This window comes from Phocoena sinus, chromosome X, assembly GCF_008692025.1.
Source record: "Phocoena sinus isolate mPhoSin1 chromosome X, mPhoSin1.pri, whole genome shotgun sequence".
In the NCBI taxonomy this organism is placed as follows: domain Eukaryota; kingdom Metazoa; phylum Chordata; class Mammalia; order Artiodactyla; family Phocoenidae; genus Phocoena; species Phocoena sinus.
The window spans coordinates 35,915,138-35,940,872 of NC_045784.1; the positions used below are offsets into that span (position 1 = coordinate 35,915,138).

General features: G+C 52.3%; 1 protein-coding gene and 1 long non-coding RNA gene across 5 annotated transcripts in view; one reads left to right on the forward strand and one right to left on the reverse strand.

The window, feature by feature from the left end:
* BCOR (BCL6 corepressor) overlaps positions 1–9,555 on the reverse strand; it is a 116,578-nt gene extending 107,023 nt beyond the window's left edge. The window contains exon 1 of one of the 3 annotated variants that reach the window (XM_032619365.1): positions 9,323–9,555. The gene's annotated coding sequence lies outside the window, so the exon portion shown is untranslated. The remainder of the gene's footprint in view (positions 1–9,322) is intronic. The other 2 variants (XM_032619367.1, XM_032619359.1) reach the window with 2 other exon arrangements.
* Positions 8,242–25,320, forward strand: LOC116747367. Of its 2 annotated transcripts, XR_004348014.1 has the most exons (4): positions 8,242–8,485; positions 10,568–10,805; positions 20,073–20,187; positions 25,209–25,320. It is a non-coding gene; the product is annotated as an uncharacterized LOC116747367 (long non-coding RNA). The 2 variants fall into 2 exon arrangements; XR_004348015.1 differs by lacking the exon at positions 20,073–20,187 and having other exon boundaries at positions 25,209–25,314.
* The last annotated feature ends 415 nt before the right edge of the window (positions 25,321–25,735 follow it).

Sequence of the window (25,735 nt, forward strand, 5' to 3'; positions counted from 1 at the left end):
GCAGTCCCAAAGCCACTCTCTGCCCCGCACCTGTCCCTGCAGCGGGCCTCCACGTGGGCACAGAAAGCTCTTGGGGGATCGGATGGGTTAAACACAGTACGCGGTTCTAGAAACGAAAATGCATTTTCTTATTCCCGCCCTGATTTAATTCCGCTGCGTGTTATTATTGTCAAGTCTTTTCGCACCACCGTTTCTAAAAAGAAAACCCGTGGGTCTGCGCGGCCCTTCGCCGCCTGCTCGGCTTTTATTGTGCACGCAGCCTGGTCTGTCTGCGTGTATCCAGCACGTCGTGACCGCCTCGCAGGCGCGCACGGACACCCTCGGATTGGCATTTCGATAAGCTGGGCGCATTGTCTCAGTGGCGACACACACACACTCACGCACACACATAATAAAGGGCTTACAGACCCTCGCCAACCCTCCTCGCAACCCATAATTAGAGATGACCTTTGCGAAAGGCAATTAAAATATGGTAATGATCGATGCGCTCGCCCCTTTTCAAATAAGAAAATACACAGGTGTTGGCTTCGGGAGGCTCCACCTGGCCCGGCCAGGAGGCCTCCTCCAGCTTATGAATGAACTCTTTCTCCCGGGAAGCTTTGACTCCCCGCTACCTACGCGAGCGCTGGCTCCCCTCCTCCCCTCCCCTCCCCTCCCCTCCCTTCCCCCACCAGTGCTCAGGCAGCTTGGAGCTCGCAGGCGGCGGCAGGGCTTTGTCATCGGAACGCACACACAGACACGCACACGCGCGCACCCGGCCACCACGGGACCGCGGCAGCCGCTGCGCCGTGTGCTTCTTCGTTGCGCTCCCCTCCCCGCCCCCTCTTTTTAAGAGCTGCTCCAAATCCTTTCTTCCGTCTTTTATGTGTGCGGTCCTTTTAATCGAGGAGCTCGGGAAGCATTTTAGAGGGGGCTCCCGCGGGGCGCAAGACCGCAGGACTCAGGACGCGCGCGGAGAGGACGCGTGGGCAGCTGGGCTTTGTTCTGCCCCTTGCCGGCGTCCCGAGGGCAGAAAAGCCTCTGCCGCGCTGGGGCCCACCGGTGAATCGGCGGGCTAAGCACTTAGCACTTCCCCCCCGCACCAAAACTGGAACGTGAAATCCCCTCCGGAGTTCACTCCGGACTTGGTCCGGGTGGGGCGTATCGCCTTGGGGAGGGTCTCCTGGTCCACAAGTGGCTCTCCCCATATAGACAAATGTGCAGTGTCATTATGGTGGTTCCTGTTGCTCGAGGCCCCGGGGGTGCTCCCGCGGCGCGCGCGCACCCCACGTCTACACGGCCCGGAGAGCGAGAGGGGGGCCCAGGGGCTGAGACTCGCCGGGACGCTGCCTGGAGGAGACGCCGTGTCGGGCTCTCCCGCACCTCCCGGCTGCCTTCCGGGACCGCGAGCACAGAGCCAGGGCGGCCTCTCGCCTTTCATTACCGGGCCTACGAAAGCAGCAGCCCAGGCAAATATGTAGCTATTAAAATTAATCGCCCTGCGTTGTCAGCTGAACATAATGCAAATTATTTATGGGCTGTCTGCGCAATATTTATCATCGTGCAGGCTCCGGGCGCTTCGTGCCTCCCGGCCTCCCCCGCCCGCTCAGGCCCGCGCAGGGCGAAGCTGCGCGCAGGCTGCGGCGGCCAGAGGGCTCTGGGCACCCAAATGGGGTTCCGAGGACGAGGCCACGCACCAGGCTGCCTTCTAGGCCAAGAGACTGACTTTGGTTTCTGACACTCATTCCACATTTGCTGAAGGCCTACTACGTGCAAAATCAAGAGGTCTGCAAAATTAGGGGGGAGTGAAAAAAAAATTGGAGAAACTGGAACAAAGAGACAAGCTAGGGCCGGAGGGGCGATGCAGGCGGAGGCTTCTCGGCTGCCCAAGTGAATTTTCTGAGACCCAAGTCTGTCCTCCAACTCGGGAAACCCACGTTTGCCGAAGCTGGATTCGCACTCAGGGAAACCGAGAGCATCGGAGGTGCCCGACAGATTCGAGTACAACGCTGTCGACTGGAACAGGAATTTGGTGTCCTTCGAGCCTCAAAACTTGTTTGCAGATCGCAGATAACACATTAACTGCTAATTGTCGAAATCGGCCAACCATTTAGTTTATCACTGCTGGGGGCCCCTTGGTATTCGCTGCACTTTTTATATGTAAAAACAGCCTTGGTACCTCCTAAACTGCTTTTGTGTGGCTTTTGTTTCTCTTTCAAATACGGTGTTTTAAAAAACAGCAGCAACACGCCACCCCGCCCCCTCTCCAACCAAGCCTTCTCGTTTCAAAAAAAAAAGAAGAAAAAAAAAAAACCCAGGAGAAGAAATAATCTATAGGACAATCCCCCCCTACCGGTCGGCGCTGGCGTTAGGGCTTTTTACGCAGATCTAGTCGCCCTGGCCTGCAGAGGTAAACAGGCTTTCTGCACCGTTGCTAATTGAATCACGAGGGGAAGAACGGCGGCTGCGGGCGGGGGAGGCCTAGGGATCCGGGCCGGGTGCCAGGGAGGGGAGGGCGCAGCACGAGGGGCGTTGGGGTGGTGGCGAGTAGACCCTGCCCGGAGGCCTCGGGGCCTGGCCCGGGAGAGAAAGGTCGGTGGGCGGTCCAGCCAGAGGCCCCCGCTTGCAGTCTGCGAGGCTGAGCGAATGCGCTGCCTAGGCCTCTATCCCCAGCGCGCCTGGGCGCCACCTGGGGCCGGTCACGCTGCGTGAGTCCATCTGCGGGGAAGGAGGTCACCTGGCGCCCCCTCCCACACACAGTTTTAGCAGTTCTGGGCCTTCAGGGCGCAGAGGCAGGCCTAGGTCTTTCTTAGGTTCATTTTAAGCAAATTATTGCCCTTCGTCACTGTCCCCACCCTAAACGCCAGTCACCTCGCCCAAAGCTGATCACGCCCGAGTCAGGGCCTCCTTCCGGGGTTCTGGGGGGTAGCGTGGCTATCTATAGCATCTGCTCTCCAGACTAAGAGAGGATACGGGAGCCACAAAGCTACTTAGAATTTACATTCTTCATCCAGTTTTCTTCTCCTTAAAATGTGATTTGACCCAATTCAGAGGTCTTTTTTCTTTCCATTTAACCCCACTTTTGACAGGGATTTTTCTTAGAGCATTCCAAAGATTCTCCCATTACCTCAGAAACTTAATTTGAAGTGATGTAAATGAAAAGGATGTTCAAAATCTTAAACAGCTTTTGGATTCCCTTTGTACATTCCTGCATGGATTTGAGGAAGAGCTGGTTTTTACTTCGTTTTGTTTTCTAATCAGCAAATCACTGTGTTTTCTAGAGTAAGAGACATTGAACATTAGTCACGGTGATGTGCAGGGGGGTCAGGCCCCGTTTACAAAGTGCTTGAAGACTTTGGTTCTCAGAATCCCACCTGAGAGGGACAGGATGAGTGTTACTGTTCCCATTTACAGATAAGGAGACAGACTCCCCGCCCCCCCACCAAGTTTCAGGAATCTAGTCTTCCTCATTGAACTGCGGCCAGAAGCCTTCTGAAACCTGCCAGCTCCTGCCTGCATCTACCCTCTTCCAGGTCAATGTCATATAGCAAATGCTGCACCCTTTTCTGAGATGTGTCTACTGAGACCCCAGCCACCCTCTGGGTTGAAGCAGCCCCGACGGCTCACATTTTAGGCATCTCTTTCCACAGCCTGCAAACCGCACGGGATAGTCTCTTACAACCGTCTGTTTACTCACTTCCCTCCACCGGGTCAATTCCGATTCCAGGCCCGGGAGGACAATTTTAAAGTGTTTCTGCAGACAGACCCTCTGGCCGCGCCGGAAGTGTTTTATGGACCTGTGAGCCGAGTTAATCTCAGGAGGGGCGGCAGGATTAGTCCCTGGTGTGGGTGGGGGATTCCTGTATTAAACTTTAATCCCCATGGGAGAAGAGATGGGGGACGGGTGGCTATGGCAATGTGTGCCCCCCCATTAAACTCCCAGATTTGGGCCGAGGCGGATGGAAACTGAGGTATGTGGATACCCCAAAGCCTCGATCCTCGGCGAGGCGGGGTGCAAGGGGGGAGGGCGCCCCGCGCAGACGCACCCTGGGAGACCAGTGAGGACATCGAGGGCGAGTGGAGAGCGCGGTAGTGTGCTTTTTACCCCCAGGTTTTATCCTTCCCTCCCTGGCAAGGAGGAGAGCCGCAACCCGGAGAGGGAGCCGGAAAGAAGCACTTAATCACCGGCGTCTCGCTGCTCGTCACGCGAAGATGGCAGCGGCTCCCCTGTGTTTCAACGTTCCGGGAAAGGCATGTGTTCTGCCTTAGGCGCGCTGGCTGCTGCGCTCCCTCCCTCGGCTCGGCAGCCGGCCGGGGTCTCGGAGCCTCTCTCAGCGCCCGCAAGTGCGGGTAGGCCAGCCTGCCGCCTGGCCAGCCTGTCCCTCCTCGGGCCCGGCGGTGGCTAGGGTAGCGGGGGCCCGTGGGTCTTCGCAGTCTAAAAGTAAAGGCTCGAGGATGTGAGATTGGGGAGCTGATCGCCCAGCCGCCTCCGATCACAACAGCCCCCGCCCCAAGACACACAGAGCCACACTGTGGCCCGGGCACGCTGGGCGTCAAGCTGCGGCCAATACAAGACATGCAGGGTAGACTCCCAGTAGCGGTGGCCGGAGACCCGGCCAGCCTTTGCGGAGAGGGTATTTATCGCCACCGCCACCCACGCGTAGGCCCCACTGTGTAGCCTTCCCCTTTGACTCCCCGGGCCATCATGAAACAGAGAGCGCACAGGTCCCCCCAGCCGCCGCCACTTCCGGGGAAGTTGGGGATCCCCAGGCCTGGCTGCACGTCCCAGGGGTGCCAGCATGTGCACGGACCCTGGGGAGGACCAGGGCAGCGCGGCCCCTCCCCACCCGGATTCTTCCCCGGTGCAGCACACAACCGCCACGGGCTTCCGAAGCGCCGGAGAGGGGAGGAGGAAGGGAAGGCGGAGGCCCGGGAGGCGGGCCGCGCGCTTGAGACGTGTGTGTGTGTGTGTGTGTGTGTGTGTGTGTGTGTGTGTGTGTTTGTGTGTACACGCGCAGGCGCGCGCGCCCGGAAAGGGGGACGAGTGTTTGGGGGAGGCAGGGTGAGTGTGAGCAACCCGGAACCAGCCGTCCCAATCGGGACTTGTTTAGCTGGCCTCTCCAGCCCCCGGCCGTGAGGCTGCGTGCCCAGGGCTGGCGGCTCAAGCGGAGGGGAGCCAGGAGGTGCGGAAGGCGTTGCCGGGCGTCCGGCCAGCTCCGCGAGAAGAGCCCGGCGGCGCGCCCGGAGCCCAGGGACCGGCGTGACCCAGCCGCCCCCGCAGGCGGTAGTTTAGCTCCGCCTCCCGGGACCACTGACTCTCGGCGATAAGGAGTTCCTCGGCAATCGGCTGTCCCCAGTGCCCAGTCACCTCCGGCGGACGTGACCGCCGGATGCTGTGGGGCGAGGGGCCTTTGCACTGCCTTCCCTGGTCACTTCTCCGCCGCGGAGCCACAGTAACGTGCAAAATAAGGGCCAAATGTCGGGCTTCCTCATCTCTTCCCATAACCCTTTGGAAGGTGGGGGGTCCAACACCCCCCCCAAACAGCTCACCTTCACTACACAGCACTGGGGAGGCAGCACAGCCCTACATTCCTCAGTCGGGGGGCGATCCTGGCCATAGCCCAAACTGTACAACAAAGCCGCTTAACAGTTCTGGGCCTCGGTGTCCTTATCTGTAAAGTGATACCAATAACGTGTCTAACTCACGGGGTTGTTTTCAGGATAAGAGTTAATACATAAAGTGCATAGAGCTCTGCCTGGCATACAATGCTACAATGTTTGTTGTTAGGGTTTGGTACCCTCTTACCAGGCTGAAGCAGGTGAAGGTGGGGTTTGCACAGGGTAGAAAGGGCACTGCTGCCCACAAAAGAAGGCAAAATGGGCTCAAACTGTCTCCACTAGATTTCCCCTTAAAGACCCTCGTGTGTGGTAGGGATGGAAGGGGGAACTTTGCTTTAATGGTGCTCATTTAGACTGGATTAATGGGAAGCTCCTGCTAGGGCTCAGGCACAATTACCCACCCTCTCCCTGAGGCCTTGGGCGAACAGCACTGGTTTAGAGGACGTCCGGTAGACTCTTCCAGGACACCCTTTCTGATGGCTCAAGGCCACCTCCTATAAATCAGTTCTTAGAGGCGCTGGGCAAAAGCCACATCCTCTGGGGATGTAAGTTAGCCAGATTTTTAACACTGGTCCAGAGCTGGCAGGCGGCAGGCCCCAGTCCCTGGGCTGCTGGTGAGTCTCATTATAGAGACTCACAAATGCACCACTATTTACGTACATAGAACGGGTCAGATTTCTAATTTCAAAAAGCTTCCCATTTCCTTTGAAATGGGGTCTCCTGCGCGATGGGGCGGAGTTGGGGCAAAGAAGCGCCCCGAGGAGGCCTCGGCGCCACTCACTCCCCGCCTGGCCTCTCCCAGGTCACTCATAATTCATTAGGTGGGACAGCCTTTTCCTTTTCAAAGACAACGCAAATGGCCTTTCCCTTACGTGGCTGCCGGCGTTCGCCTAATCACTGAAATGTGCTGGCGGTGCGCTCTCGCTCTTGCAGTTGATCCTTATCGGAACTGTGCGTGCCAGGCGGCCAGCCCCGCGAAAGACAAAGACGCGGGTGCCTCCGGGTTTGCTCCCGAAGCCTCAGGGTCACCTCCGGGGCTTCCCCTTCACAGCCTCTGGCTCCCAAGCCGCTGCCGGCCAGCCTCCGGAACAAACCCGCAGCCTTAAGTCAGAATTCCAGTTCTCGAGCGCCACCCGGAGCGTTCACTTTTCCCCTCCTCCGAGGCCGCGTGGTGCGCGAGTGAGAGTCCGAGGGCGGCGGGAGCAGACGTTTGGGGCCGGGGGCCGGGGGCGGGGACTCCCCGGCACCCAGCAGCACGAACGCAGGTTAAAGAAAAAGGCAAGAGAAAAACGTGGGTTTATAAAAGCCAAAACCCAGGACCATCTAGTCTGAAGTACAAACAACCTCAGGAGGGAGTTTGCAAGGAGCAAGCAACCCCCGTATAGAAACTACAACTAAACGAAATCCCCGTTTAGAGTTATAGTAAGAGTCCTCGAAGGTGGAGTGCAAAGGGGACCGCGGTTTCTTAGGACACACACGGGCTGTGCTAAGATACATCATGCTTAGCCCGGCACCTCCTGCACACGCGTTTAATAGCAGGCAGAGAGCGGAGTTTCATCTACAGATCAACTAGTTCTCACAGTATTTATAACTGACTCAACGTTTACTTGATTTTTTGAAAACATATTTATCTTGCTTGAAAGATACATTAACAACCTGTATTTAGATGAGCTAAGTTCTCTCAGCTGTCTGCCCATGTCTGTCTGGTCTCTCTAAGAATCCACGTTTTCTAGCCCGGGAAGGGGCAGGCTCCTCCTTCGGCGGTTTCCTGGCTTGGCGCCCATCCTCCCCAAGCACCGGGAACGGAGACGGCCGCATTAATACTCGCGGGCAGCCTGTTCTGACCTATACTGTCATTTTTTCCATCGGTCAGAATCGGGCTTGGGGGGGGAGGAGGTGTTCTCCTCCGAGGGGCTCTGCACGGATCATTGGGATTTCCCCGGCGAACTTAACACGGAGGCAAAAGGGGCAGATGGAAACCAGGCCTCGGCTGGCCGGGCGCGCGTAAGCGCCGCACTCGGCAGCTCGACGCAAAGCCAGGGCTGGATTTTCGCAGCCTGGGCCCGGCGGCCTCCCCGCGCCGGCGCGATCCTCTCTCCCTCGGGCTGAGCAAACGTGCTCTTCAAATTCCGCCCTGGAGACAGCAGCTGTGCGGCGCGGGGGGGTGGGGGGGAATAACCCGCAACTTTTCCAACAGAAAGTGTATGCGCACAGGAGAGGTGAAGGCCCACCCGATTCTGTGCACGTACCGACACAGCATCTAATCAGTGTCACTGCCAGGAATACGCTTCCGCGGCGGGCGACACCCCGGCCCCGCCAACCTGCAGGAGGGAGGGGGGGATGCAAATGGCGTCTCGCGTCGTCCCAGACTCTGCACAGCTCCCGCTGCCGAGACTCCGAGCAGACGTCGCAGCGGGCCAAGCGTCGCCACTCTGGGGACGCGAACAAGCTGGCGGCCCGCGCCCCTCTCCTGCTACCTGGTCGCGGGAAAACGAACTAGCACCGCTCCCCGGGCCGAGGCCATTCCCCCGCCCCCACTGCCGGAAGAGCTGCCCTTCCCCGATGGGAGGGGGGCGGGAAACTTTGCGAGACGACTGTTCCGCGCCTTTCTCGCGTGGCGTCGGAGAGGAACTTGGGTGGGTTTCCCGTCCGAGGCCTGACCACACCCTCCCACTTTTCTAGGCCTCGGACCTCAACCTCGTGGACTACGGAGCGGAGGGGGACACTTCGGGCCACTCGGAGGGTGGCGCCGAAGTCAGGCGTCCCCAAGGGCTCTGGCGGATGGCCAAGTTTGTGTTCTTTCCATCCCACGCCGGAGTAGCGCTCGCTACTTTGGGGAAACTTCAGACTCCTCAACCCCGGCCACGAGGCCACCCCTGTCTTTAAGGTAGGGCCAATGGTCTCTCTACAGCACCCTCTCCCGTTCTGCGGCCCCCGCACCGCTCCCACAGCCCCGGGGAGTCCCCACAGATGGCCCGCGCCTTCCCTCGCCCGCTCTTCCGGGGGAGGGGGAGGCGCGTGGGTCCTGTGCACCACGACTCCGGCCCGCATCCTCCGCGGAGCCACCTCCGCAACCTGCCCCGCCCGGAGTCGCCCTGCGGGATGCAGCCTTCCCCGCGCGTAATGGGGCACCCCTGGGACGCAGGCAAGGATGGCGGTTCCGGTCGTTCCGGGATTTGCGTGCAAGAAGACAACAAGGCCGGCGACTACAGGAGCGGCGCCTCCATTCTCGGGGTTGAGACGCCCGCGCAGTCTCCGCGTCGGTCCCGCTATCGCCACTCTTGCCTGGGAGGCCCGCTTCCGTACCCCGTGCCACCCCCCAGCAATCCCTCGTCCCGCCCTTGCGGCACCACGCGGAGCTCCGAGCACGCTGGCTCCCACCCCAGCCCCTCCATAACTCGCGCACCTCCCTCGCCCCGGGCTCGGGGCACTACTCGCTCTCAGCGCCCGGAGTACGCCGGTTCCACCCTCGGCTGCGAAAGCCGCCGCCCCGTGCCACCCCCGCCCGGCCCGGCCCTTGTCCCAGCCCTTGTCCCAGCCCGGCTCCCCCGCCAGCTGCGCCGCCACCGCCGCACGTGACCCGCCCCCGTCGCGGCTTCCGCCTATCTGCCTGTTCCGGAGCACAAACAATTTCTGCTCTGACGCGGGGTCTCTCGGGCCCCGGCGTCCTCTCCTCCTTGCCTCCCCCCCTTCCGGGTACGAGAACTCAAAACAACTCGCTGACCTTCGGGCCGACCAGCTCCAGCTTCCACCGACTCCGGCATTCTGTTCAAACCCGGCAGCGGCGGCTTCTAAGATTTCACTCCGCGCTGGGCTGGGGGGAGGGGGTGAATCCTCCGGGAGGGGATGTCTCAGATCGAAAGAGCCACTTCACGCTCATTCCTCTCCTCCCAAGTGAGTTTTTAGACTGTCCAGAGGCCCTGGGGAAAGCCGCGCGCAAAGAAAGCCACCCCCCCACTCCCACCCCAACACGCGCGCGCGCGCGGGAGCGCGCGCGCGCGCACACACACACACACACACACACACACACACACACACACCACACGCCGCCTTGACTGGTGCCTGACCTGATTTCCAGGGTCACGGCCCAGCGGCGGAGGGCCTGGACAGCCTCCGAAATACCACGGAGCGGTGGAGTGCGGCACGGATCAGAGCTGGGGTGGGGTGGAGGGATTGCGCTAAATAGTCATAGTAGCTCCCACTTCTGCGCTGTGCCGAGTACTTTACAGGCCCTTGAACTTTACGGATCAGGAAACTGAGGCGTAGAGAAAGGTCAGTTGATTGACTCTATCAGTCACCCAGCAAGCTAAATGACTTAGTAGGAGTAGGAATTTGAACCCAGGTGTCCCGGAGTCCGGGGTGGTTAAACATTACGCTAGTACTCACCTTGGAATCAAAAGTACAGACCCATCTACAGAACTTAGTGTTCACTTGAGGGCTACATATTTTCCACGTTGCGTTGTGACTGATACCCAGTAGGCCTTAATAAATAATGGCGAAACGAATGGGTGTCTGAATAAATGATTGACAGAATCACTGATGGCGAGTGATTTTAGGGAAAACAGCCCCAACCACTGCTCCTTCTAAGAGGACTGTTTTACCTTAATAAAATCTCTAGCTGTTTTGTGACTGTTTGCAGATAACAGGAAACTCTTATTCAAAAATATATTAACCTCCCCCCCTCCCCCCAGCCAATCAGCCTGGCAGCGTTTGAACTTGCTGGGGCACATACCCAAAGCAGCTTTTACTTGATCTCAGCCATTTTCCCTACCCTGTTCCTTCTCCGTAGGCTTCTGCTCAGGGTCAGGCAGCCTGGAGCTGCATTTGAAGTGATTCTGAACATATCCCAGGAAAAGAGTATACACCCACCAAACATGGCTCATTGGCTTCCCTTCCACAGGCTGGTGGTGGTGGTGTTGGCGTGGGGGGAGCGTGACTTGCAGCTCAGTGGTTATCTTTTAATTCACAGACCACATAAGGAACACCATGATCCGTGCATCTGTGCAGCTTGTTCCAGAGTCCCAGCCCTCACCAGCTGTGAGGTCACATCTCTTGGAAGGCAGTCATCTACCTCAACCAACAGCTCCGAGATGCTGGGCAGCGGGACCATATCTGCCATTGGGAGAGCTGCCGCTGGTGCTCTGGGCTGTCCTACTCCTTCCGGTAGCCAAAGAGAGGATGCGAGTTTTAAAAATGCATATATTCAGGTAATCCATGTTGTCGTACGCCGTCTCCGCCCCCCCCCCCCCCCCCCCCCGCCTCCGTTTTCTAAACCTAACCAGTTGTTCCTTCTGTGTCACTAATTGGGCAGCCTGAAATGAGGACAAATTTCATTTCCGGTTACCTGAAAGTAAACTTTCTCCCTTCCAGTTTGATTCCTCCAACATCTGTTGAATGCCTCTGTTGTGTAAGCCACTATATTAGGCAGAACGTGGAGGAGGAAAATGGCTAGTCTCTGTTTCTGATTAGTGATATAGGCTGTCCTCCCTCTCTCTCTCTCCCCCTCCCTTCCTCCCTCCCTTCCTCCTTTGTCTTTCTCTCTTTCTGACAGTTGTCTATTTTGGCCCCATGTTCCTATGATAATTAACCAAGAAATGAAAGCGTTTATTTTCTAAGCAACAACCCAATATTGATTAGAAGGCTGGGGTTTCAGCCGCCTCTTTTACAGTCTGGTCTGGAGTGACCAGCAGGACCCTGTGACCTCAGCTTGCGGCCAGCCCAGGTTGGAAACATCAAGGGATTTCCAAGGAGGCCACAGGCCTCAATCCTACGTGGCCAGATCGTAGCTGCACACACTCTTGCCGAAATTCACTTACCCCTCGTGCAGGGGGAACTGGTGACAAGTGATGCTGGACCAGAGGTTCAGGATGCTAATATGATTTATTATCTGTGTACAGCCTGGGGAGGAGAAAAGACTCATAAAAGTGTTCTAGACTGGTCATTCTGAATGTGAGCATTTATCTGCAAAGCTGCCGAATGTCCCTGCAGGAAGTCGCGGGTGCAACAACCCCTGACTGCACAGACAAAAGTCTCCCCTTTACACAGGGCCGCTTTTATTGTTTCCAACAGCTTTGTGCTTTCCCTGGGGGAAGAGGAGAGTCACAGAGCGAGTTTTCTTCCTCTCTTCTCACGCTGCAGAGGAAGCGATGTTGTGGAAACAGGGGCTTTAACTTGGCCTGCAAACCACATCAGAGCCAGAGTTGGGAAGAGCTCGGAGCAGGGTGGCATTCCTATGGCTTTCGTCCTCCAGGTCCCCAAAAACCCAGCCTGGGTCTGAGCGTGGGGATGGCGGGCGCTCACAGGTGGCGCAAAGCAAGAGAAGTCGTACTTGGGAATCATTCCATGGGTACAAGGGGCTCCCTGGGGATGGATGCTCCTGAACAATTAGGAGTCAAGCCCCCAAATGACTCCTGGAGCAGCTTCATTCATTCTTCGTTCATCTATTGGAACACGCTTAGGGATTAGGCACTTGGTGCCCAGCACTGTGCTGGCCCAGAGTATGCGATGGCAAGCAACAGAGACACGGTCCCCGCGTCACGGAGCTTATATTCTACTTCGCTTGGCACACGAAAGGTACCGGCTGTGGTCCCGACCGTCGAATCCTGTAGGTCCTACCTCCTTAACGTCTATCCTGGGCTCTTCCTCACCCGACCATCCTTAATTCAGATCCTTGAGGACTCCTCGTGGAACAATGGAACCCACCCTTCCCAAACTCGCCTCCTCCATCTATCTGATCACGCCACCCACTGCTTTGAATCATTCAAGCAGCAAGAAGGGGAGAGACAAGGGGAGATAAGGACACCCCCATCCAGCCGAGTCAGCCTCCTTTCTAAGGATTTCTCAGAAGTCCCACCTAGTGATTTCTACTTCTGTCTCGTTGGTCACTTCTTGCTGCAGGGGAGGCCGAGGAATGGTAGCTTTTAGCTTGAGGCCATCGCTGCCTCAGGTTACTACGGAAGGGGGGATGGCTACTGGGGTGGCCAGCCAGCCACCTCTGCTCACATACTCACAGGGTATGTGACAGACAGTATGACATCACTTAGTAGGTGGTAGGAGAGAGTTTGAGAGGGACCTTTTGGGCTCTGTTCCCTGGTTCACATCCCAGTTCTGTGGGAGCTGTCCTCTGTCTCCTCCGTGGGGTTGGGATGCCAGCAGCCTCTATGTTGCTGTAGGTGCAGGTGGAATCTGCCCCTAGCTGAGCCAGTTCTGTTCTCTTTTTTCTTTTTTTCCCCTGGAAATGGGGCATCAGGAGAGAGAAAGCTGGTCAGTCAGGGCAGGGCTGGCTGCATGTTTCCACCTCCCGCCCTGCACCCCGGCTCACCTTCCTGAGATGGGTCCTCGGATGCCAGCTCCCCACCTCCTCGTGACCCTGGCCCTGCTTGGCCTCCCACACACCACCCTGGCCTTGGGACTGCTACCACCCTCTTCCCCTGGGTACTAACTTTGGGAAGGTCAGGGTTGGGGAGCCTCACGGTGCCTTGGGGGTGGGGCAAGGCGGCAGCACTTTTGGCCGGACACTTGGCAGGGCCCCCTCCTCCACTGAGGATCCAGGCACCGAATGTGTCCCAGCATGGAGGTTGTGATCCCTTGGAGGCCAGCGAGTACCTTGGGTGGAGGCAGTGGGCGTGTGGGGGAAGCGGAGAGTGAGGTCCCAGCCCCTGGCTGGGACCCTGCATTTTAGTTTTGTTCTGGGCCCCACAAATTATGTAGTCAGCCCTGTCTGACCGTGGGGCCATTGCGTTCAAGCCTGTGGATGCCAGGCCAGGGAAAGCCAGTCTGCAGAAAGGCAGAGAATAATAAAGAAATGTGGTAAAAAACAGAGTGCCTTCAGAAACACAGGGCCCCAGAGAGGGCAAAGATTGGTTCCTGAAGAGCGTCCAGTGCCCGGCTCCTGCCCGCTGTGGGGACCTGCCTGTACTTCTGCTCCTGAGTTCTCATCAGTTCCCTTCTGTTCCTTGTGCTACTATGAATGGATTCCCCCGATTACCAGCTAAAAGTGCCCCAACCCAGACCAAAAAAAAAAAAAAAAAAAAAAGCTCGGTTTGCAGTTTATAGTGTTGGGTTTCAGTCCCAACTTTGCCATTTAACTGGCTGTGTGATATTGGGCGAGTAGTTTTTAAAAAAAATATATTTATTTATTTGGGCTGCACCAGGTCTTAGTTGTGGCACACAGGATCTTCATTGTGGCATGACTAGTTGCGGCATATGGGCTCTTAGTTGCGGCATGCATGTGGGAACTAGTTCCCCGACCAGGGATCGAACCTGGGCCCCCTGCATTGGGAGCGCAGAGTCTTACCTGCTGGACCACTAGGGAAGTCCCTGGGCAGGTTAGTTATTCTCTCTGAGGCTTTGTTTCTTCAACCTTAAAAAAATGGCTGGATCTAATGGTACCAACGTTGTAAGTTGCTATAAGGATTATCTGTTTACACCCCTTCTTGTTAATAGAAGTATTTAAGACACAAAGGCATGTAGAGAATTTTGAGTGAAACAACTTCCTTCTCTGACTGTTTTCGCAGTACTTCAATACTGCGTACTTGAATCTGGTTAACTTAAGTGGTTAGAATAGGGTCAAACAAGATGGATGTCATAGGTTTTGAGCACTAGACAGGTTTGCTTAGCGTGTTTCCATGACTAAAGACTAAACACGTAAGGTAGATATTCCAGTTATCTATCGCTGCACAATGAACAACCCCCAAATGTGTGGCTCAAAATAACAACCATGTTACTGTATCTCATTATCTTGTGGGCCAGGAATTGGGACGGGACTAGGATGGGTGATTCTTCTGCTCCATGTGGGGTCAACTAGGGGCTCTCGGTGGCACTCTGGTGGTGGATGCGCTGGTCTGGAGGGTCCAGGTTGGCTTCATGCACAAATGTAGTGCTTTGGTGGGGATGGCTCCAAGGCTGGGCTCAGCTGGGACTGTAGAATGTGGTCCCTATCTGTGGCCTCTCCGGCATGGTGGTCTTAGGATAGTATCACTTTTTCCGTGGTTGCCCGAGTTCCAAAAGACCAAGATAGAATCTAGAAAGCCTTTTCTGACCTAGCCTTGGACATCATGTGGTATCACTTCTGTGGATTCACCTAATTACAGGAGAGTTAGGCGCTCACCCAGATTCAAAAGCAGGAGACTACGTGAGGGTGTGAATACCAGGATGCATGGGTCACGGGTGGGGGCATTTCTGGAGACTAGCTATCACAGTGGACCAACCACTTATATGTTTGTTCCCTTAGTCCTGGGGGGCAAAGTGCAAGGACGTGGTTCGGAGAGCTCAGGTCCATCCCCAGTTCATCATCAGAAGTATTCTGGGAAATCCTCAGCAAGGGGCAGGAGATGGAAAGGCTCTTGGAAACATCAGCCTCTGCAGAGAGCTAATTCCATAGGCTCTGGATGTTAAATCCTAGTCCTGCTTCAAAACCAGCCTCTTGGGCTCTTGAACTTACAAAAAATAATCTCAGATTCCTACGAGGGAGTTATAATTGTCTCCGTTTTCTATATGAGGAAACTTAATTAAATTGCCTAGAATCACAGCTAGAAAATGGTACAGCTGGAATTTGAAACCAGCTATATCTAATGCAAAAGCAGTAGGTCATTTTACAGTTTTAAGTTACTTTCCCAGGGTCGCCCAGAGAAATACAGAAATACAGTTCGGTACCCATTCACGGTAAAAACGCTTAGCAGGATTAGAAGAGAATGGAAATTCCTTCATCTGATAAGGAGTATGTACAAACAAAACTTACAACAAACACTGTATTTAATGGTAAAATATTAAAAGCTTCCCCCCTGAGATCAGGAACTAGACAGGATGATTGCTACCACTCCTTCTATTCATTATTATTCTGGAGGTCATAGCCAGTGCAATAAAACAAGAAAAAGAAAGAAAAAGCATCCAGATTGGAAAGGAAGAAGTGAAACTCTCATTATTCTCAAATGACATGCTTGTGCACATGGAAAATCCAAAAGAACCTACAATCCAACTATTAGAATTAATAAGGGGGTTCATCGAGGTCACTGAATTTAATGTAGGGCTCTGGTGAGGAGTCAATGAGAAGTTCGTATCAGCTACTAAACCCTAACCTATTTAATCCTCACAACCACTTCTCTTTGGCCTGTGACCCTGGTGACACTTCCTTCTTGACATTCCCTTTACCTTGCCTTCCTTGATACAATCTTCCTTTGGGCCTCGTCCTCCTCTTCTGGTATCTGCTCCTACGACATCGGCCGTGCTCAGAGTTTGATCCACAAGCAGCGCTGTGGCAAGGACAGCTTCATCGTGTCCTCTGTGGGTGGCACCTCCCGTGGGTGTCCAACACTCTTCTCATTTCTTCCCTGGACTCGCCCGCTGACCTAGTTCTTGGTTCTCCCACCTCAATTTTTCCCCCCACCTTTTTTTATTGTGGTAAAATACACATAACATAAAACCGACTATCTTAACTATTGTAAGTGTACGGTTCAGTGGGGTTAAGTACATTCATGTTTCCAAACCATCACTGCCATCCTCCTGCCTCCCTTTGTTTCCGTCTTTCAAGACCGGAGACACCTTGGTTAAGTTCAACATCCTCTGCCTAGTATAATAGCCCTCCACAATCACGGCTCTTGCTTCCATGCCTGTTTTAATTTGGGTACCTCCCAAAGCTGACCCTGAGCCAAGGATTTGGCGCCATAAGAGAGGTGATCCCAGGAAGCACAGTGAGGGAATGAGAATCAAGACAGGGAAGGGAGGAAGGCCAATATACGGTACGTTTGTGAGCAGGTTACCGATATGGGCAACTGGGGCTCAATTCTGCTGGTGCCTCTCTGAGATACTGTGTAGCACACCCCTCAGCACTGCCCCGGTGAGGGGTGAGGAAGCTGGAGTATTTATCCACCAACTCGCATCCAGCTGGTAAACCAGCTTTCTGGGAGAACAAAGAAAGTCCCAATTTGTAGTGCTTGCCAGTGGCCACGATATAAATATTCCCACTGTGGCTGATTGGAAGCTACCAATGTTTTAACACTTGGCTTGCAAATTTTCTGAATATGTAACAGTCAGGCTCTCAGGCTCTCCGGAGCTAGTACCACTGCTCCAGCACACCCCAGCTCTCATTCCGCATTAGTTGAGGGTTGTTTCTGGGAAGCTAAGCACTTAGGATCTGCTCGCCCATATGGTGGCCAGCTGAGCACGCTTCAGAGGCCTGAGAACTCCCTCTGATGGTTTCAGGAAGTCCTCATTGTATTTGGGAAATCTTTTCAGGTGCCTTCCGGGTTGGGTGGAGGGACACGGGTGGGACACCAACAGAGCTTGCGGTTAGGTCTTTGCAGGGACCCCTGCTTGGAATGCCTGCTCCTTCTTAGCACACACCCCCGCCCCCCGACCCCCGTGAGCTTCTGCTCGTCCTTCAGTGCTCAGCCGTGGTGTCACCACCTCTGTGAAGCTCTCCCTGTGTTGCCACAAACTGTCCTTGCTCTCGTGATGGCCTGAAAGCACGCCCTTGGCTTGTTAATTGCTACCTGCCTTTGTTCCTCACTGTACTGTAAGCCGCCAAGGCCGGGGATGTTGTCTATCAGTTTCTGTAACCGCAGTTGGTAGCCCGGTGCCCAGCACAAACTTAGCTACTTAATAAACAGACAACTCGCCCCACCCGACCCTGGCACGTAGTAACGATTGAGTCAAATTAACACTCTCCCCCCTCCCCCTCCACTATTTATATATCCACTGCTCAGTCAATCAGTTGGTCCCTACAGCTTTATTGCTTATTTCCATCCGTTTCCAAAGAGGACTTTAGGCAACAAGCAGGTGCTTCCTTTCCCGTGAAGGTGTGAGTGACCGTATTTTCTGAAGCAACGATCAGGACACACGATCTGACGCATGTTACGACACGTGGTCTGACAACGGGACAGAATAGTTTAAATCACCACCATCTCGGAAAATCTGGGCTGCATGGCCCTGTGTCGAAAAGAGCCAGGAGCCGTGGCCTCGTAATGCACACCCAGAACAGGCAGGAGTTCTGTTTTAAAGACCTCTGTGCTTTTAAGAGCGGCATGTGAAGATAGCTGAAGAGAGAAGTTGATTTCTGTGGCACTCTAGCTGGAGTGATCATAGGGACCAGGGAAAAATCTGTGGCAGAAACAAGCTCCCATTAAGACCATATGCTGTAGTTCTAATCGATGGCTCTTAGAAGTAATTCCCCGACATTGCATTCATTTTTACTGCCTCCCCTTCAGGGGCAGGAAGAACAGGGTTGTTAGCCCGCGTTTATAGGAGGGTATTTAGAAACAGAGAGGTTCAGTGGCTCAGCCCTAGTCACAGAGTGAATCAGAGACACCGCCAGCCTCGAATCCAGAATTCCGACTTGAGCTTCTGTGCCAAGATCCCTCGGGGCACATTTCCTCTCTAATTTGCATAAATCATCAACATTTTTTTCCAAGCTTGTGCTGAGAAAGCCCCTTTTCAAAGAGCGGAAACTCCCTTTGCCTTCTGTCGCCTTAGTTTTATTTTATGAACCAAATTCTTTTACTTCAACACGTAGACTTGCTATTTTCCCTTCCGTTGAGCCCTTTTCAAAAGAGGTCATGACCTTTGCTTATAGATGCAATGGAAACGGGTGAGCCTAAATGAAATAAAACAGATGATCCGGAGGCCATATAAAGTGTAATTTCAACTAATGTTCAAAATCCCATGCAGTTGATTATAAGTCTTAGATCCTGGCAGGTTATCAGGAAAATAAGAATGGATAAATGGTGCTTCCAGCGTTTGGACCCCACTAGATGTAAGATGAGCCTCCAACCTTGGGAGCAGATTCCTAGGATTAGAAATAAGAAACTGGACATACCAGGGCCGTGCAAGCTTTGAGAAATTTCAATTTGGAAATATGTAGGGAGCCATACCTGAGACTGAAGGTATGCCAACTTGGTCTTTTAATCACCAACATAATTACATAATTACTCACAATCCTTTCACATATTTAAGAAGTTCTTAGCTTATGACCTCATCTGTCTGACGGTCCTTAGGTGACTCCAGTATTGAGGTTTCTGTGCATGAACTGTGCTTCCTGGAATCCCAGGTCAGCACTTAGTGCCTTGCTGACACTCACGAAATAGTAATAATCCTCTTGAAAGTAAAAACATACGCAGTGTGTTTGGAAAAACCTTCTCCTCCATGTCAAGTACGTTAGATTTTCAAAATAATTTATGGCTCATCTGTTTAACCATTAGAAAAAAAAGGAGTTCTGTCTATTTGAAATCTTTGGTAAAATAAAGTTCAGCATAGAGGAAAAGCTTTTTGTCTACATGGCACAGTAATTTACTTTATTACTTATCACATTAGTCAGCTATTGCTGCAATCATGCTGTGTAACAAAAGTTTTAAGCACACCCAAACTCAGCGGCTTAAAATGTTTATTTCCTGTTCACGGGGTAGGGGTCGGGGGCTGGGGTTCTGATGATCTCAGTTGAGTTTGGCTGTACTCTGTAGCTTGGGTCCAGGCCTGTTCCACATGTCTCCTCATCCCCCTTGGCCCAGCAGCTTCCTGGAGCATCCTCATTTTATGGCAGATCACCAGAGAGCAAAAGGCAGGCCAAACGACACAAGCACCTTTAAAGCCTTTGCTGGCATCATATCTGCTCACATTCCATCGACTAAAGCAAGTCACAGGGTCAAGCCCAAGGTCAGTGGAGCAGGGGAGCACAACAGCCCAAGAGGGAGGGAGAGGGGAGTAAATATTTGCAGAACAGTATTCCAGTCTCTCACAATTATCATCCCTAAAAGCCTGTGTTATGGACTGAATTGTGTCCCCCTCAAAATTCATATGTTGCAGCCTGAGCCCCCAATCCCTCAGAATGTGACTGCATTGGGAAATGTGGCCTTTAAAGAGGTGATTAAGTTGAAATGAGGCCATTAAGGGAGCTCTAATCCAAACTGGCTGGTGTCATTATAAGAGAAGGAAACTTAGACACGTAGAGGAAAGGCCATGTGAGGACACAGCGAGAAGGTGGCCGTCTGTAAGCCAAGGAGAGAGGCCTCGGAAGAAACCAAACCTGCCGACACCTTGATCTTGGGCTACCAGCCTCTTGAACTGTGAGACAATAAATTTCTCTTGTTTAAGCCACCCAGCCTGTGGTATTCTGTTATGGCAACCTGAGCTAATACAGCCTGTAAACCCCTTGTGGGTGACTCAGGGCTGTGTCTTACTCATGGTGTTGTCTTCCCCCACAGTACTTAGCACATTACCATGTATACATATTTATGTATATTTGGTGAATGAACGAAGTCTTCTCTCAGTTTCAAAATCAATAATTAACTTATTTTATCAGCCAGACTCATGGTTGCAAGTGTTAGAAACCCATTTAAAGTTTTTTTAAGCCAAAAGGAAATCTTTGGGGTCAGATGACTGGGGTAGCTTCTAAAATGTACAGAGTGATTCTAAGAACCAGGGCCTCACCTGCCAGATCCTCTTTCCATGGTGCCTCACTGAGGCACTTGGCCTTGTTTTTGCAGAGAAAATGACTACCAAGAGAACGACAGATTATATTTTCCAAAAGTGATGACAACAATATCTCCCATCCCAGCTGCTCATCTTACAGTGTGACTTTGACATTCCTGCCATTGAGAGGTAGGGTCTGTGTTTTCTGCCTTCGAATATGGGTGGGCTTGTGACTACAGTGGAAGTGACACTGTGTGACTTCTAGGCTAGGTCATAAAAGACGATACAGCTTCTGCCTTGTTTGCTGGAACATTGCCTTTGGAGTCCTGAGCTGCCATGGCAGAAGTCCGAGGCTGCCATGCTGTCAGGAAGCCCAAGCTACATGGAGAAGCCACATGAAAGCGTTCTGGCCAAGAGCCCCAGCTGAGGTCCCATCTAACAGCCAGCATCAGCTACCACATGTGAGTGAAGATGACTCCACATGACTCTGGCCCCCAGCCATTGAGTCCTTCCTGTTGAGGCCCCAGATATTGGGGAACAGGAACAGGTCCTCCCCATGGTGCCCTGTCAAAATTCCTGATCCACAGAATCTGTGAGCATGATAAATGGTTCTTTTATGCCACTATGCTTTGACATAATTTGTTCCATAGCGATCGTAAGTGGAATAAAGAGCCCAGGATTACACTCTTACAGCTACCACTCTTTAGAAAATTCTGGGAAAGGTCTCCAATTGGCCAGGCTTGGGTCACATGCCTACCTCTTGAGCCAACTGCTCTGTCCGGGAGGAAGTAGAGTAGCTCTAGCCTACTTTATGTGTTCATTCCTGGGGGAGTAGGCAGGGATGTTATTACGGCCACATACCAGACGCCTAGGGCTAGAGTGATTCATCAAAGGTGGTAGGGGTGGTCTCAGAAGAAGGGATATGAGAATGTGTTCTGGGCAGACTGAAATAATAGCTATATTCTGTCACCTTTACTTTATTTGGTAACCTTTTTTGGGGGGAGAAGGTGAGGTTTAAGATAGTTTCCTTTAAAAGAAGATCGGAGACCACAAGCTGTGTGACTTTGAGCAAGTTACTTTGCCACGCTGAGCCTAATAAGAATTTTTTTTTTTGTACTTCTCTGGCAAGTTGTTAAGAGTGTGTTAGAAACGCTTTTCACTTTAGTCAAAATTTACGTCGGGTCAGTCATCACTTGGAAGCAGGGACTTCAGTGTTCTGCTGAAGGGTCCACATTGCTGTCTGCATTAATTTCCACATGGCTTCTGTCTTTCCCTTTTCCACCCCAAAATACACACACACACCAGTCGCACGTGATGTGCACACACACATATTAAATATGTATTTTTCATATATTCCAAAAATAACCAAACCTTTCTTCTTTCCTGAAAGCCAGTAATATTTTTGCAGCCTAGAAATATCCTTAGGGTCAATATCCTCTATCAGGGATCGGCAGACTTTTTGTGTGACAGGCCAGAGAAGAAACGTTTCAGGCTTTGCAGGCCAGACAGTTTCTGTTGTGACTACTCAACTCTGCCATTGCAGCCAAAGCAACCACAGACGATATCTAAGCAAATGGGTGTGGCTGGGTTCCAATAAAACTTTATTTATAAAAACAGGTAGTGGGCCAGATTTGGTGCACAGGCTGTACTTTGCGCAGAATCTATAGCAGCGCTGTCCAATAGAAATAGAACGCAAGCCACGTACGTATGTAGCTGCGGAGAAAGGCGGTGTCTCCCCAGTATCAATTCCCAGCCTGCAGTAGCATCAGCTCCCCTGTTGTAGGAGAAGGTATCCAGGCAGAGCGTCAAAGATATGTGGATGCTGGAGGAAGGAAGTTGTCAGAGTATGGTGAGTTGTCTCACATAGCTGCCCGCGAACTCAGGCAGGCCCAGGGTGTAAGGAATGGGGCATCAATGGTGTCTGCCACGGGAGATATCATGGTGCTGCTGGGTCAGGGCTTTCCTGAAGCCAGATCTAACGCTGGACTTGAAGGTTATGTGAACCAGTACATTCCCCAATCAGCATGTAAGCCAGTTTCCATGGGGATTTCTATGTCTTATCATGGAAAGCAGTTTTTACTACTCTACAGGTTAATTAGCTCAGCAATTCTCTGGATGCTGAATAATCTTACCATGAGAATTGAGATTGGCAGAAGTGTGGAGATTCTGTATAAGTGTTTCTCAGTCCCTCTATATTTGATAGGATACTTCCCTCCTACTCCTGCCCCTCAAACAACAAAACGGACACGACCTTTTTGTTTTTCAACCCTATGTCAGTAGTAAAATAAGACTTAAGAAACACCCTGAGGAGTTTGGTTAGGATCTATTTCTCAATTGTACATGGTCCAGCCTGTTGGCCGAAGCAAAGTGTAGACAGAAGCTACACCATCATTAAAGAAGGTGCGGTATATATATATATATGAATATTATTCAGCTATTAAAAAAAAGAAGGGAATCTTGCCATTTGTGACAACATGAATGGACCTTGAGGGCATTGTGCTAAGTAAGATAAGTCAGACAGAGAAAGGCAAATACTGTATGATCTCACTTATATGTGGAATCTACAAAACCGAACCAAACCAAACCAAATTCATAGAGAACAGATTGGTGGTTGCCAGAGGCAGGGGATGGGGGTGTGGGTGAAATGGGTGAAGGGGCTCAAAAGGTACAAACTTCCAGCTCTAAAATAAGTAAGTCATAGGAATGTAATGTACAGCATGGTGACTATGCTATACATTAATAATAGTTAATAATGGTGCATTGCAGTATTTGAAAGTTGCTAAGAGAATAGATCTTAAAAGTTTTCACCACACACAAAAAATTGTGTAACTATGTATGGTAATGAGTGTTAACTAGACTTACATCGTGCTGATCGTTTCGCAATATATACAAATATGGAATCATTATGTTGTATACCTGAAACTAATATACTGTTATATGTCAATTACATCTCATTTAAAAAAGAAAGACAGAAAGACACCATCAGTCCAAAAGAGACCAGGGCAGGTATGGTAGGTTGTTGGGTCCCTAAACACCCATTTCAACTCTCCTCTTGCTGACAGTCCTTTAGAGCAAGGCTCTACATTCAATAACGCGCTTTCCCAGACATCTGTGCAGGAGAGGTGGCCGTGTGACTCCAGTCCAGCCAGTGGGACACAGTCAGAAGTCACCTATCATTGCCTCTTCTGCTGCTTTCTCCTTTGGCTGGAGTGAGGGGCTGGGGCTGGAGATGCACGCGTCATTGCCACGTTCCGAGGAGGGGGAGACAGGCAGGCTCCTTCTTGGCCTTCGTGGGCCACCCTTGCAGACCTGGACTCTATTACCCCGACTTCTTACTGCCTGAGATAAATCAGTGCCTTTACCATTAAGCCAACAGCCACAGTTGTTGAGTTTCTCTTATGGGCAGCTGAATGCAGTCCTGTGTGATACAGAATTATATAAGCCTCTTTACTTTTACCAGGATGTTCCTCTACCACTTTCCCAAGGATCATGGGCACGTGGGAGACCTCAGAGGGCCTAAACTGTGGCCAGGGCAACAGATGCAAATCAGGACAGATGAAAGTAGTGTAGAGTAGAGCTAAATGGCTGTGGGAGGACCTCTCCAAGCTTGTTTTTTTTTTTTTTTTTTTTGCGGTACGCGGGCCTCCCGCTGTTGTGGCCTCTCCCGTTGCGGAGCAGCAGGCTCAGCGGCCATGGCTCACGGGCGCAGCCGCTCCGCGGCATGTGGGATCTTCCCGAATCGGGACACGAACCCTTGTCCCCTGCATCGGCAGGCGGACTCTCAACCACTGCGCCACCAGGGAAGCCCCTCCAAGCTTGTTTTTAAAAATCTTCAGGGAATCCAGGGGAGATCATACAGGCTTGGCTGGTGAACCAGGAGCCAGTTCGTCCTCCTCATTGATATAGACTCTTGGTGAGTGAAAGTGCCCAGATTCCAATTCCAATGCGTGGAGGGAGAGGGGTACCCCCCCTACCTGCTCCAACAACAAGCGGTGCCTGGGACACCAGCTGGGTGTCCTACAGTTCAACTCAATTCTGACACCATCTACCTGGAGACAGCGTCAGATCCCACAGGTTAAGGGCTCAGTCCCCACAAGACTGCCCTCTGCCTCAGATGCCAATTGCAAGTCCAGGTTGTCACCTGTGCTTCTTCTGACCTACTGGCTATAAATCAGAGGTTCCCACGACCTCCTTCTTGGGTTCAATTAATTTGCTAGAGCAGCTCACAGGACTCAGAGAAACATTTTACTCACTAGATCACTGGTTTATTATAAAAGGCTACAACTCAGGAACAGCCCGATGGAATTGATGCATAGGGCAAGGTGTGGGGAAAGGGCACAGAGCTTCCATGCCCTCTCTGGGCTCACCACTCCCCGCATGTCTCCACGTGTTCACCAACCTGGAAGCTCTCAAAACCCTGTCTTTTTGGGTGTTTATGGAGGCTTCATTACACAGGCACGATTGATTAAATCATTGGCCATCAACGACTGATTCAACCTCCAGCCCCTCTTCCCTCCCAGGAGATCAGGGGGTGGGAATGAAAGTTCCAACCTGCTAATCACAGGGTCGGTTCCTCTGGTGACCGGCTCCCATCCTTAATGAGGTGTCCAAAAGTCATCTCATTAACATAACAAAAGACACCTTTTATCACTCTCAGCGCTTAAGAAATTCCAAGGGTTTTAGGAGCTCTGTGCCAGAAGGGGACCAGACCAAATCTGTGTTTCTTATTATAAATCACGAGATCACAGTGAATCTCTCTTGGACTCTACCAGCGCAGAATGAGCCATCAGAGGCTAAACGACAATCCCAAGCTACACGGTGGGGAACATCTCCCATTGCTCTAGGACCTGGGTGCTCACCAAACCCTTGTCCCTCATGAAAAAGGCCTTTCGTTTTAGCTCCTGTGCTCTCAGGCACCCCCATCATTCTCTCCACTTCTCTTTACTGCTAGTTTATGGCATTGAAAAAACAACCATCACGACAAATTGCCTTTTCTTCTTGCCTTTCGAGAAAGAAACCTAAGTGCTAGTATTATTTTCCACTTTTAATCACAGCTTGACAGAGATGGAAAGTTAAGTCGTGTAATTGCTTTTGTGTTTTGTACTTCTTTTCACTATTTTGGAAAAAAGAAATAGTTCAATGGATAAAATGTGGGTTTACACCAGACCCCAAACATCACGAGCATTAATGGCAACCATGTGTTATTCCAGAGAATATGCACCTACTTTGTGGGAGGAAGAAAAAATACGGCGCTGCTCAGCTAGTACACAGAGGAAACCAAAGAGTTCCAAAGGCATGTTTGGGGACAGAGAGCTGTTTCAGGTATCTCAAAGTAAAAAAGCTGTATTTTGTAAAAACTTAAGATATAGATGTTACCATGGGCGTACTTGCAGCAAGATTGCCTTCCCCAAACTATTAATTCATAAAACGTCTGTCTCCTAATTGGAAGGTGGGGGATGCCTGGAGGCACAACTGGCCCATCCCACCGCCTTCTGCCTGGATTGTCCACAAAGCCACTGGGCCAGCATGTGGCCCTCTGTGCAGAGGCCAAGAAGAGAGGCTGCAGACAGGTGGGGCTGCAGCTTGGCCGCAAAGTGCTCCCTGCCGCCACCAAGAATGGAGCTGGGATGGGGCTCTCCACCCAGCACAAATCTTTCCCCATCTCTCCCGTTGACAGAAGCCTCAGGTGGGCTGGGCTGGTAGAGGAATGGACTCAGCGGAGACCCACTTGGTTCCA